A 14,610-nucleotide genomic window follows, 5' to 3' on the forward strand; every position below is an offset into this window, starting at 1 on the left:
GTGTGTGTCAGTGTGTGTATCAGTGTGTGTGTGTGTGTGTGTCAGTGTGTGTGTTTGTGTATCAGTGTGTGTGTGTGTTTCAGTGTGTGTGTGTTTCAGTGTGTGTGTGTGTGTGTGTATCAGTGTGTGTGTGTGTGTGTGCATCAGTGTGTGTGTGTGTGTGTGTGTGTGTGTGTGTGTGTGTGTGTGTGTGTGTGTGTGTGTGTGTGTGTGTGTGTGTGTGTATCTGTGTGTGTGTCTATCTGTGTGTGTGTGTGTGTGTGTCTATCAGTGTGTGTGTGTGTGTGTGTGTGTGTGTGTGTGTGTGTGTGTGTGTGTGTGTGTGTGTGTGTGTGTGTGTGTGTGTGTGTGTGTGTGTATTAGTGTGGCTTTTTTGGCGATAAGCTGGTGATAAGTGGCTTATCGCTGCTTACTGTATGAGGGCCTTAGGGAGGATTTGTTCCTTTAAAGTACACCTAGTTTGGCATAGGATTTGGATGTCAGGGTATCAATGTGCAACCCAAATGTTAAATGGGAGTTGAATGCCCAGATATTTCAAACAAGTAACAGGGGCTAGGATGGTTTTAGAGCTGGTTTTTATCTGAAGCTCTGTCATTGGCAGCTTTAGCAATTTAGCTCTGGTCCCAAATACCATTGTTACCGTCTTGTCAGTGTTTAAAATCAGTTTGTTTTGGGAAATCCAGTTTCAAGTCTCAAAAAATCAGATTGAAGTATGTGTTCAAGGTCAGAGAGGCGAGGGCTGCGTGCATATAGGATAAGATCTAAGGCCTCTCACAATAACCCGTTAGGAATATTAATTCCTCATCTATCCGACATAAGTATAAAATATACTCTACCAAGACCCCTAATACAGAGTTACCCACCTTATACGGGAGCAGCTGCCAGACGAGTATAGTAAATGTATCTTATTTCTTTTGCCACTGGAGGGCAGCGTGGAGTTACATGGAGTGGCGCCCGTAAGGACGACGTGCCAGTTAGGCGGAAGGAGAAGCGCACACACTTTTATGTGAAACGGATATATTTGGGGAGGGATTTAGGAGTCTGAGTGAGAAAATTAACCATTTAAATATGCACAGATTTAATCCCACTTTTGGAAATTAGGGATGTTGCCTAAAAGTTTGAGAATGCATCAAGTGCCACCCCTGGGCTTTAATGAAGCAGCATTTGTGGGCTAAGGGGAACAGCATTCTGTATAAAGGTATTTTGGACTCGATATAAATAATTGAAGCCAAAAACTAATATTAAGTAAATTGAGAATGGAAAAAAATTCAGCTCAAACGTGCAGAATGTGATATTCTGAGAGATCTTACAGATATTATCAAATCCCACAATGAATATATAGAAAATGTCTGTATAGAACGAGTCAAACAAGAATACGTTTAAAGCTGCAGTTCAGTCTTTTTTTTTTTTTTTATTTATTTTTTTACTTCAATAGTTTCATGTGGGCAATCTCTAATTACCTAAAGAACTGTATAGCTGCAGGTCAATTCGTTCTCCATGTATTGATAGGCGAAATTTGGTGACATTATTAGTGAAGGGATCTGTTTTTCTTCTGCGTTTTAGGAAGTGCCGTAGTTACAATCTGAAGACTTTGTATTTACAAAAGAGATTTTATTTATTTGAATATTCATGAGCACTCCTGCACTGACATGTGCTAGAAGGAGGGCCGGGCTGACAAAGGGGTGTGCCAGGGCTTGTGACAGGACATGAAGGGGCAGTGCCTTAGCAAATGGCTGTTAAAATAGAATACAAGAAAATTGGTCTTTCAAAGTTGTTTTTTTAAAAACAGAAAATGCTAAAAGTTTTTTTTCTTACTACAGAACTGATTTATTAAAAAAAAACACACATGCAGGATATTGACTGAACTGCAGCTTTAATTGGGAGATACAGGGGCCACAATTCAGGTCATTTAGCTGAAAGAAGGGAAGCCAGTCAGCCAGTAGAGCAGGTCAGCCGGTCAGCCAGTAGAGCAGGTCAGCCGGTCGAGCAGATCAGCTGGTCAGCCAGTAGAGCAGGTCAGCCGGTCAGCCAGTAGAGCAGGTCAACCGATAGAGCAGGTCAGCCGGTCAGCCAGTCAGCTCTGAGATCAGCATTACTTATATCTCCTAACCTTTGCCCCCTGCATGTAATGCTGCAGAACAGCCTACACTGCATATACTGTACATGAGATACTTAACCCTTTCTTTCGCTTGACTCTAATCTGAATGATTTGCAAATTGGTTTGTAATTAAAGAGATATTTGTAGCAGAATCCCATGTATGTTATTTTTACCTTTTTAGATACCGTTTTGTGTAATAAAAGATATGACAGATCTTGCACTTGTGTTTTGGCAGAAGTGTATATGTGACCCTATAAACCTTCTTCACACCCGGGCTTGGCAGCGTGACACTAGTGCAGCGTCCTGGGGAAGAATCACTGAGCTGTTAGCAATAGATACAACGGATAGAAATGACACTACACATAGGTTTGATTAAAGAGAGTATTTTATTTAAATAATTAATCTCTTTGCTGGGAGGGGCCTGCAGCACATTGCAGAGTGATATAGTAACACGCAGAGCAATGCACTGCAGGCCCCTCCGGCAGCGAAGGGGTGAAGACCAATGCAAGGTGTATAAAGATCTCACTGATAATTCATGCACAAAGGGCAGTTTGTTGCTGTGATCCAGAGGAAGGCGAAACATAACCCCTGCTGTGCAATGGGGGGAAAAAATTCCTTCCTGACCCCATTAAATGGCGATCGGATGGTCCCTGGATCACTGCGCAGTGAGATCAGATGGAGCAGCACAGATCAGCGTTGTTATACACAGGGCAACACTCGGTATATAGAGATGCGGGTGATGGGGCCCTTGTGCCCCTGTGTATAACTCACCTGCTCCCCCATCCCCCTGCATATCTATCCCATTCACCCCGTTTAAGTTTCGCCTCGGGCGCATGAAACCCGTGCTCCGGCCCTGCTCCTTGTTCTCTCTCACGCCCAATATCCCTATCTCCCTCTATTACCTGCCCCTCCCGCAGCCTTCCTGATCTTATCTGCCTCTCCTGCGGTCAAACCAACTTCTCAGGGCCCCTAGAAAACCCCTGTATCTACGCCCTGGCTCCTCTGCTACCTGCTCCCGGGGTCTTCTCCGCCTAAAAAAGGTGAAGCAGCAGATCCGTCCACACCTCTCGTATTCTCCTTCGCCATGGCCCACCTCGTCGCCAGACTTGACATCCGCTTCGTCGTCTGCCTCATCGGCCGCCTTGTAGCCCACCTCTTCGCACCACTTGACGCCCGCTTTGTCGTATGCCTCATCGTCCGCCTCGTAGCCCGCCTCGTCGTCTGGTGGCACGAAGGGCTCCACCTTCGTGTGTGTCCTGACCTGCAGGAGACATGAAGTGTTTGTAACCAGGGACAGTGATACTCTGTATCGCAAGAGCTCCTGTGCCACCTATACCCCCTCCCCAATACCACGATATACCGCCCTCCACAGTGCAAATACCCGTTATACCCACCTCCCCAGGCCCAGTACCCAGTTATTCACCCCTCCCCAGGCCCAATACCCTGTTATACACCCCTTCCAAAGCCCAGTACCCTGTTATACACCCCTCTCCAGGCCCAGTACCCTGTTATACACCCCTCCCCAGGCCCAGTACCCTTTTATATACCCCTCCCCAGGCCCAGTACACTGTTATACACCCCTCCCCAGGCCCAGTACCCTGTTATACACCCCTCCCAAGGCCCAGTACCCTGTTATACATCCCTCCCCAGGCCCAGTACCCTGTTATACACCCCTCCCCAGGCCCAGTACCCGTTATACCCACCTCACCAGGCCCAGTACCCTGTTATACACCCCTCCCCAGAACTCCATTATACGTCCCTCCCCAGGATCCTTTACACACACACTCCCCAGACGCAGGACCCCCTACGGTGGAGGTGTAATGTCACATAGGTAGTGGAAGGTTTCCCAGAGAAGGTGTCCATGTGTCACAGCTGTTTCATCACCTTGGGTGAGAAGTCTCCCTACTCTCTGCCTTTCCTTTCCCTCTCCTGTCAGTCTCTCTCTCCCCCTTTAATCTTATCTCTTTTATTTATCTCTGTCCCTCCTTATTTTTGTTTCTATGTATTTCTCTCCCCCCCCCCCATGTAAGGCCTGGGACATAGAGGGTTCAGCCGCACTGAGCCGCGCTCCTGCTCTGCCTCGCCTGCAGAAAATGGTGTTTTTTTCTGTCCTTGCAGGCGAGGCAGTGAGCGCGCTCTGGGGGCGGGGTGGAGGCCAAGCAGAGGCAGAGCGGAGGCGTGTCAGGAGGCGGAGCGGGAAGCGGGGCTAGTCCCCGCTCCCATTGGATGGGAGCGGTCACGTGACCGCTTCTTCGCTTCCCCGAGCGGCAAATTTTAAACTTGCCTGTCTCGGCAACGTTTCTGAGCCTCTGCACGCATGAGCACGCATGCGGAGGGGGAAACTATAGCCGCGCTGATGACAGATGCAGGGGGTTTGTGCATCTGCTCAGCGCGGCTCAGCCCACCTCAGCGAGCTTGAACTTACTAATAGGCCCAGGCCTAATAGGGGCACAAACCTCAGATCTAAGTGTGTGGGGTTCTCTGTCTCTGGAGAGACCCCTAAATGTTCTCTCTTTGTTTGGGGAGACCCCTAAATATTCCCCAGTGTAGCTCGTTTCAAAATAACCCAGAAAAGTAGTCTTGAGCCCTCGGTGACCGGGCGCTATGACCAGAGGGACTAGGCTCTCCCTTACCTGTGAGTGTGGACTACGTCCCCCCTGCCTTCCCCCTCCCCCTCTGGCAGTGACGTGAAACAGCCGGGGGAAGGGCCAGGGAGGTTAGAATTAGACAGAGGCGCGGGGTCAGTCTACGCCCTGCCATGGGAGTCCCGCCCACCCTGCCCTTTATTGTGAATACTGGTAAATATGTTGGTTGTACGTGTTTAAAAGAAAAAAAAGAATAAATAAACAATGAAAATGAATAACAGAAATAAAATAAAAGGTGGCTGGGAGTGGTGAGAGGGCGCGGCTCATTTACACGTGCGTTCCTGGGCCCATTCTCGCCAGACAGGCGGGGCCCGGCTAGGGGGGAGTTACGGGCCATTGGATCGGGTACCTTTGGCCTTTACCCAATGAGCGAGCACTCTGGCAGGGGGTTGGCACTAATTAGGTTTATTGAAGTTTTACTAAAAAGCAGCGGCCGCCAGACCTCGTGTTTGTGGTTATTTGTGTATTGGTTATGGTGGGGTTTGGAAAGCCAAGGGAAGGGGGGGAAGGAGAGGGGGTCTCACAGTCTCCGAGGTCAAGTTTCTATTTATCAAAAATACATTGAGTTACCTCTGGTTTCCAGGCATGTCCTGGGGGAGTTATCACAGAGACACAGAAGCGTCGCTGAGTTTGGGTGAGTAACTCCCTTAACCTCTCAGCAGTTGAATTCCCCCTTGGCGCTAACACGTTAAAAACAAGCGTTGATATTTCTTTGCATGAAGTTGCAGGTAATTGGAAGAGTTACACAGTGACGGCTATTTCATCACTCGAAACGGTCTTTTCGATATTGTTCTCGGTCTTTTTTCCAGCTTCACATCGGGTATCCATATCCATTCTTCGCCTCTGATCTGTATGCAGGACAATGCTTTAAAGCTGCAGTTCAGTCAATATCCTGCATGTGTGTTTTTTTTAATAAATCAGTTCTGTAGTAAGAAAAAATACTTTTAGCATTTTCTGTTTTTAAAAACAACAACTTTGAAAGACCAATTTTCTTGTATTCTATTTTAACAGCCATTTGCTAAGGCACTGCCCCTTCATGTCCTGTCACAAGCCCTGGCACACCCCTTTGTCAGCCCTGCCCTCCCTCTAGCACATGTCAATGCAGGAGTGCTCATGAATATTCATGAGCTTCCACTGAGAGACAGAAGCAGAAGAAATACAGATCCCTTCACTAATAATGTCACCAAATTTCGCCTATCAATACATGGAGAACGAATTGACCTGCAGCTATACAGTTCTTTAGGTAATTAGAGATTGCCCACATGAAACTATTGAAGTAAAAAAAAAAATTAAAAAAAAAAAAAGACTGAACTGCAGCTTTAATAGGGCCTCTTTGGACTTGAATATTTTGGTTATTGAGGAGGTGGGGGAACAACTTAGCCATACAATAAAGGATATACTCAAAGTGGAAATCCTCATTGAACAGTCTAGCCCTGGTACGGACGTTGTACAATCATTGGATAGTCTTAAGACCAAGCTGGAAAAAAATTAAAAGTGATCTGATTCACTTTAAGAAGTTGAAATTCAAAAAAGTTGTTAATGACTATAAAGATGGAAGAGTATACCCGTGGCTGAAGCAAGACCCCAAACAACGCAAGAACCAAAGAGGGAGAGCACCCCAGGGAGTCCAAGAAGTCCACACCAGTGACTCTGAAGCCCATTCCTCAACAGAACGTCAGAGAGGCCAAAGTCCGGCCCCTTTTTTAGGCCAATCCAAGGACAAGGAGAAAGGAAAAGGAAAATTGGACGCGGGGGCCAGGGGAAAGGGAAGATCACCCTATCCCCTACGTACAACGGAGCAGAAATGAGTATGGACACCTTGGTTGTTAATCTGTCTGATTACACTCTTAATCAATGTGAAATGTCTGTCTTAGCTAGGGGGCCCTCATATGTACCTACTACATTGTTTAATGATTTTGATTTGGAGGTTGACCTATTTAAATTCGAACGTGTATTAAACCTTAAATCATTTTTTTCTAACAGGTCTACAGAATCGGTGCATTCCAATATCCAACCAGGGACAGGTAATCCTCCTATGAACAACAAGGGACAGTTAATTTGGCCACTGACCAGCAAGGGACAGATAATTCGGCTTCTTATCAAGGTACCAAAATGTGTAAGCTCAAATCCACTTTTGTCCCGCCATTTAAAAATCAATCAGTCAGCACATATATACGACTGGTTAAGGGGGACATTGCAAGGTACAAAAAAAAAACCATAGGGCTACATACAATATGTCTGTTCAGGAAAAGGAAGCATTATAAATGTTGACTAATAATAATGAGATTATTATTAAGCGTGCGGACAAGGGGGGTGCCCTAGTAGTGCAGAATTACTCAGATTATAAGGCTGAAACCATCAGACAACTGAGTGACATTAACTGCTACATTAAATTGGATAGGGACCCTACCTTTAACTATGCGAGAGAAATTAAGGAAATTATCCAAATGGGGGTTAATAACCAGTGGATAACAGAGCCTGAATCTGAGTTTCTAACTATGTTGCATCCTAAATGCCCTATTTTCTATACCTTGCCCAAAATACACAAGAATTTAAACAATCCCCCGGGGCGGCCTATTATAGCTGCTATTAATTCATTAAATCAACCCCTTGCAAAATTTGTAGACACATTTCTACAACCTATAGCACAGACAGCCAACTCATACATCAAAGACACGTTTGATTTCCTTGACAAATTAAAAAAACTCACCTGGTGATGGGACTAATCATATTCTGGTTAGTTTAGATGTGTCTAGCCTTTATACAATAATCCCCCATATTGAAGGTCTTGAGATAATCAAGGCCACCCTCATTCGCCATTATAGTGATACTGTTCCAATTGAATACATTATGCTCATTTTACATTTCATTCTCTATAAAAATTATTTTAGATTTGAGAGTGATTTCTTCCTGCAGATTAAGGGGAGAGCAATGGGCAGTAATATGGCCCCTGCTTACGCCAACATATACATGACACATTTCGAAGAGCAGTACATCTACAAATCAGACTTTTTAGTGCATATTAAAAGCTATTACAGATATATTGATGATGTTTTTCATATGGACAGGTACGGAGGATCAGCTGTTATCTTTTTTTGAGTATCTTAATGGTCTCCATTCACCGGTCCTCCTCACTAATACATGGAGTACACAGCAACTCTCTTTTTTAGATGTCCTCATTACACAGACTAATGGGGAGTTACATACTGATCTTTTTAGAACGGATACAGACAGAAATGCAATTTTAAGGGCAGATAGCCATCATCCTCCTTTTCTTATTGATGCATTACCTTTTTCACAGAAAGTCCAGGTCTGCAAAATCACGAGCAGGAAGGATCATATTGAACCAGCTATTGGAGAACTACATGGTAGATTCCTGGCTAGGGGATATCTTCCTGCGTATATCCTCCTGCTGTGTTAGACCGGGCACTGGATAAAGAGGTAAGTGCTACCAAAAATAAGAAGGAGGACGTGCGTTGTATTTACCACTATATACAGTCAAGCTGGTGGTTTTATTAAATCTACCATTCTTAAACACTGGCATATTCTGCAAAATGATGATATATTATCTGAAAGTTGCTGTGTACCACCAATGGTGGCATTCAAAAGAGGGAGAAATCTGGCCGATAGCCTGATACATGCAGATAATGAGGGTAACTACAGAACTCCTCATTTTCTGGAGGGTGGCAGACCGGGTAACTTTAGATGCATGAGCTGCTCGGTCTGTAACAGTCTGACTACCGGTAGTCAATTCAGTCACCCCCAAAGCGGGAGGATCATAAAAATCAAAAATAGAATCACATGTAGATCTGAATATGTAGTGTACGTAATAAAGTGTCCATGTGGTCTTCTTTATGTGGGTAAGACCATAAGAATGTTAAAAACAAGGTTCATTGAACATAAAAGTGTAATTCGAAAAGGTACGGATCCCTCTATTCTTGTGCAACACTGTGTGGAACACAATCATAATGCTGCCTCTTTACGCATCATGGGTATTGAGACAGTAGCACCTAGACAAGGCACTCCAGATAGGGAGACTTTCTTATTGAGACGTGAAGCATTCTGGATACATGCTTTAAATACCAGCAACGGTATGGGTCTTAATGAGAAACAGAATTTAAAATGCTTCCTTAATAGAAGGTAATTTTTTGTCTTTCTACAGGCATATTTGATCTTGCACCATCCATGGACTCTGCACTTACCAATTGGGAAGATTATCCTTTTTGTGTGTTTTTTTTCCCTTCTTTTTTTCCCCTCCCTCCCTCCCTCCCCCTTCCCCTCCCTCCCTCCCCCTTCCCCTCCTTCCCTTCCCCATCCTCCCTTCCCCTTCCCCCCCCCCCCCTTGTTGTGTGTACCCTTTTCTGACCTAGGTATACACACTAGTATATTCTAAATATGGATGTACTGCATATTCTTATGAGGCATTTCACTGTAACTTTGCAGGATTATACTGATGTCATCTGCAGTATACAGTCACATGTTTTAATAGTATTTTGCTGTATTAGTTTTGTGCACATAAGCTTTATTAATATTTTGGTGTGTGGTTTATTTACACTTTCAGGGTGATTTATAGGAGTGTCTCACTCCTCCCTGCTCTGACACTGATCCCATGGCGACGGATACATCTTTGTCCAGCCCTGTGAGTACAGTCTTGATTGGTGCACGCCCGCCCCCCCTTACCCTCCCCTGACTGCCGGGTCACGCTGACGTCATCATGGGGGAGTGTTCAGTCTGGGGAGAGGTGTGGCTGTGGCTGCAGTCCTCCAAGACAGCTCTATGCTGTATTGCCAGGGATTTAGACCTAGACGTCTGACGTCACTAGGGGGCGCCATATGGTAGCTCTGACGTCATCAGGTGGGCGTCAACATCCTGGTTATGTGGCAGAGCGGGGAGGGGTGAGTATCAGGGGGGTGGTATATATTGTGACTGTTTCTTGTGTTTGTAGCCTTCACCTTGACTGCCGAAACGTTGGACTTTATGGCATATTAAACCTCCTTTGAGTAAGACCGTGTGCCTGCTTCTTCTTCTTTGTCCGGCTACAGGAAGGGTCAGGAGACAGGGAGGACAGAGGCAGGAGAACCCCATCTTGCTCCGGCCTTGCCTGTCCCTACGAATACAAACATACAACCCCTCACTGAATAACATAGCCCTAATCCCATGTAATAATCCTGGGTGTAAACAAAATAATGGTTTTATGAATATTGTAATGGTTTATTAGGGACCTAGGAGGTGGCCAGTGGGGCTGTTATGTGTATTTTTGTTTATTGTGGGTAGCGGGGGTGGGTGAACGGGGTATTGGCCCCAAGGATGGGTGTTTAGGCCTACCGGGTAGGGGGGTAGCGGGAGGGGTTAACCCCTTCATTACCTTAACGGTATTAACCGCTAAGTTAAAGAAGAGGTTAAGTCATCCCGCAACCCCCTGGCAAGGCCTAAACACCCACCCAGGGCCAAATACCACCTTCACCCACCCCCGCTACCCGCAATAAGCCTGGCACGGGTATATAACCCCTTCATTGCCTTGGCGGTAATGAAGTTGCCTGTAAATGCATTTTTTATGCATGGGATTCATGCCGGGGGTCTCTGGTGCTGATATTAATGGATATCAGCTCTGGGACACATGCATTTTATTTTCATCGCAGCTTCACCCCACCTTCTTGCCAACTTTTGTGGCTGGACAATTTGGAGAAGAAACAGCAATTTTAAAGTGGCGATCAGCCGCAATAAACTGATCAGGGCTTATAGAATTGAGCGTGTTTGAAAAACTGGCGATCAGTGCCGAAAAGTGGCTTATCACCGCGCGTCTGCCGATTTTATTTATTTATTTATTTTCCGGCAAAAAAAACGGTTATTTTTGCTGTAATCGCCAGCTTCTCTGGGCTTACTGAATCGCTGTAGGCGATTACTGCATGAGGGCCTTAGGGAGGATGTGTTCCTGTAAAGTACACCTAGTTTGGCATAGGATTTGGATGTCAGGGTATCAATGTGCAACCCAAATGTTAAATGGGAGTTGAACTATATGCCCAGATATTTCAAACAAGTAACAGGGGCTATGATGGTTTTAGAGCTGGTTTTTATCTGAAGCTCTGTCATTGGTAGCTTTAGCAATTTAGCTCTGGTCCCAAATACCATTGTTACAGTCTTGTCAGTGTTTAAAATCAGTTTATTTTAAGAAATCCAGTTTCAAGTCTCAAAAAATCAGATTGAAGTATGTGTTCAAGGTCAGAGAGGCGAGGGCTGCGTGCATATAGGATAAGATCTAAGGCCTCTCACAATAACCCGTTAGGAATATTAATTCCTCATCTATCCGACATAAGTATAAAATATACTCTACCAAGACCCCTAATACAGAGTTACCCACCTTATACGGGAGCAGCTGCCAGAGGAGTATAGTAAATGTATCTTATTTCTTTTGCCACTGGAGGGCAGCGTGGAGTTACACGGAGTGGCGCCCGTAAGGACGACGTGCCAGTTAGACGGAAGGAGAAGCGCACACACTTTTATGTGAAACGGATATATTTGGGGAGGGATTTAGTAGTCTGAGTAAGAAAATTAACCATTTAAATATGCACAGATTTAATCCCACTTTTGGAAATTAGGGATGTTGCCTAAAAGTTTGAGAATGCATAAAGTGCCACCCATGGGCTTTAATGAAGCAGCATTTGTGGGCTAAAGGGAACAGCATTCTGTATAAAGGTATTTTGGACTCGATATAAATAATTGATGCCAAAAACTAATATTAAGTAAATTGAGAATGGAAAAATCTTCAACACAAACGTACAGAATGTGATATTCTGAGAGATCTTACAGATATTATCAAATCCCACAATGAATACACTGGCGACACACTTTATTCGAGCTCGGCTAGTCCCACGAATTCGGGTATACCCGGGTGTATTGAGGTTTGTGACTGTTTTCTGCCCGAGTGCATTGAGTTATTTTCCGGCAGGGATTGAAGCATTTTATTCCCGCTGGCTGCAATACTGCACAGTACATATATATATACTGCATTACAATTCATGAATTTATGCCATCTGGTAGACACGCGAAGCATTGCAGCCTATTAAATCCTAATCATTATCATTTAACAGATCAGCCGCCTATCAGCCAGGCATGAACCCAGGCTGGGAAGGCAAACGCAACGGGGCTTGTCAGAGGTGAGGAGCGGCGCATTCCAGGTATCTGCCAGGTACATACCGGGTATTTGCTCGAATAAAGTGTGTCGGTGCAGTATATAGAAAATGTCTGTATAGAACGAGTCAAACAAGAATATGCCAATAAAACGTTTAATTGGGAGATACAGGGGCCACAATTCAGGTCATTTAGCTGAAAGAATTGAAGCCGGTCAGCCGGTAGAGCAGGTCAGCCGGTCAGCCGGTAGAGCAGGTCAGCCAGTAGAGCAGGTCAGCCGGTAGAGCAGGTCAGCCGGTCAGCTCTGAGATCAGCATTACTTATATCTCCTAACCTTTGCCCCCTGCATGTAATGCGCAGAACAGCCTACACTGCATACACTGGCGACACACTTTATTCGAGCTCGGCTAGTCCCACGAATTCGGGTATACCCGGGTGTATTGAGGTTTGTGACTGTTTTCTGCCCGAGTGCATTGAGTTATTTTCCAGGCAGGGATTGAAGCATTTTATTCCCGCTGGCTGCAATACTGCACAGTAAATATATATATACTGCATTACAATTCATGAATTTATGCCATCTGGTAGACACGCGAAGCATTGCAGCCTATTAAATCCTAATCATTATCATTTAACAGATTAGCCGCCCATCAGCCAGGCATGAACCCAGGCTGGGAAGGCAAATGCAACGGGGCTTGTCAGAGGTGAGGAGCGGCGCATTCCAGGTATCTGCCAGGTACATACTGGGTATTTGCTCGAATAAAGTGTGTCGGTGCAGTATACTGTACATGAGATACTTAACCCTTTCTTTTCGCTCGACTCTAATCTGAATGATTTGCAAATTGGTTTGTAATTAGAGAGATATTTGTAGCAGAATCCCATGTATGTTCTTTTTACCTTTTTAGATACCGTTTTGTGTAATAAAAGATATGAGATCAGAGGGGCTTCCTGTTTGCACTCGTGTTTTGGCAGAAGTGTATATGTGACCCTATAAACCTTCTTCACACCCGGTCTTGGCAGCGTGACACTAGTGCAGCGATCTGGGGAAGAATCACTGAGCTGTTAGCAATAGATACAACGGATAGAAAAGACACTACACATAGGTTGGATTAAAGAGAGTATTTTATTAAAATAATGAATCTCTTTGCTGGGAGGGGCCTGCAGCACATTGCAGAGCGATATAGTAACACGCAGAGCAATGCATTGCAGGCCCCTCCGGCAGCAAAGGGGTGAAGACCCCTGCAGGGTGTATAAAGATCTCACTGATAATTCATGCACAAAGGGTAGTTTGTTGCTGTGATCCAGAGGAAGGCGAAACATAACCCCTGCTGTGCAATGGGGGAAAAAAATCCTTCCTGACCCCATTAAATGGCGATCGGATGGTCCCTGGATCACTGCGCAGTGAGATCAGATGGAGCAGCACAGATCAGCGTTGTTATACACAGGGGCACACTCGGTATATAGAGATGCGGGTGATGGGGCCCTTGTGCCCCTGTGTATAACTCACCTGCTCCCCCATCCCCCTGCATATCTATCCCATTCACCCCTTTTCCTCCCGCATACCTCGCAGGGCCGGCCGGCCATTAGGCGGTCGCCTAGCGCGCAGAGGTCCTAGGGGCGCATTAATAATCATTATTATTTTTTACTCTTATTATTTTATTTATTTATCTTTTTTTTAAAATTATTATTCTTTTTTTTATCCAGTATTTTGGCGCCCTTTTATTTTTATTTTGCGTCGCGCTGGGGTGCGGTCGCACCCCCTGCAGCCCCGATAGCTACGCCACTGTTTATTTTATTATTTTATTTATCTTATTATTTTTTATACAACTGGGGCACAAATTTTAAGTTTCGCCTCGGGCGCATGAAACCCGTGCTCCGGCCCTGCTCCTTGTTCTCTCTCACTATCCCAATCTCAATATCCCTATCTCCCTCTAGTACCTGCCCCTCCCGCAGCCTTCCTGATCTTATCTGCCTCTCCTGCGGTCAAACCAACTTCTCAGGGCCCCTAGAATACCCCTGTATCTACGCCCTGGCTCCTCTGCTACCTGCTCCTGGCTTCTTCTCCGCCTAAAAAAGGTGAAGCAGCAGATTTGTCCGCACCTCTCGTATTCTCCTACCTGCTCCCGGGGTCTTCTCCTCCACCTAAAAAAGGTGAAGCAGCAGATCCGGCCACACCTGTCGTATGCTCCTTGGTCATCGTACACCACGTTTGCGTCATCGGCCGCCTTGTAGCCCACCTCATTGTTCCACTTGACGCCCGCTTTGTCGTATGCCTCGTCGTCCGCCTCGTAGCCCGCCTCGTCGTCTGGTGGCACAAAGGGCACCACCTTCGTGCGTGTCCTGATCTGCAGGAGACATGAAGTGTTTGTAACCAGGGACAGTGATACTCTGTATCGCAAGAGCTCCTGTGCCACTTATACCCCATCCCCAATACCACGTTATACCGCCCTCCACAGGGCAAATACCTGTTATACCCACCTCACCAGGCCCAGTACCCGTTATACCCACCTCACCAGGCCCAGTACCCATTATATACCCCTCCCCAGAAGGTCATGTTTCTATTTATCAAAAATACATTGAGTTACCTCTGGTTTTCAGGCATGTCCTGGGGGAGTTATCACAGAGACACAGAAACGTCGCTGAGTTTGGGTTAGTAACTCCCTTAACCTCTCAGCAGTTGAATTCCCCATTAGGCGCTTAGCACGTTAAAAACAAGCGTTGCTATTTCTCTGCATGAAGTTG

At 45.6% G+C, this 14,610-nt stretch overlaps 1 long non-coding RNA gene across 4 annotated transcripts in view; it reads left to right on the plus strand.

The window, feature by feature from the left end:
• The window catches only part of LOC142483272 (uncharacterized), a 218,411-nt gene extending 209,349 nt beyond the window's left edge, over positions 1-9,062 (plus strand). For 3 of the 4 annotated variants that reach the window (XR_012797286.1, XR_012797284.1, XR_012797285.1), the window contains exons 2-4: positions 6,727-6,847; positions 8,045-8,184; positions 8,906-9,062. This is a non-coding gene — a long non-coding RNA (uncharacterized LOC142483272). Of the gene's footprint in view, positions 1-5,356; positions 5,378-6,726; positions 6,848-8,044; positions 8,185-8,905 lie in introns of those variants that run through there. The other variant, XR_012797287.1, reaches the window with a different exon arrangement.
• Positions 9,063-14,610: the final 5,548 nt, after the last annotated feature.

The sequence above is a fragment of the Ascaphus truei genome, unplaced genomic scaffold (assembly GCF_040206685.1).
Source record: "Ascaphus truei isolate aAscTru1 unplaced genomic scaffold, aAscTru1.hap1 HAP1_SCAFFOLD_313, whole genome shotgun sequence".
NCBI lineage: Eukaryota > Metazoa > Chordata > Amphibia > Anura > Ascaphidae > Ascaphus > Ascaphus truei.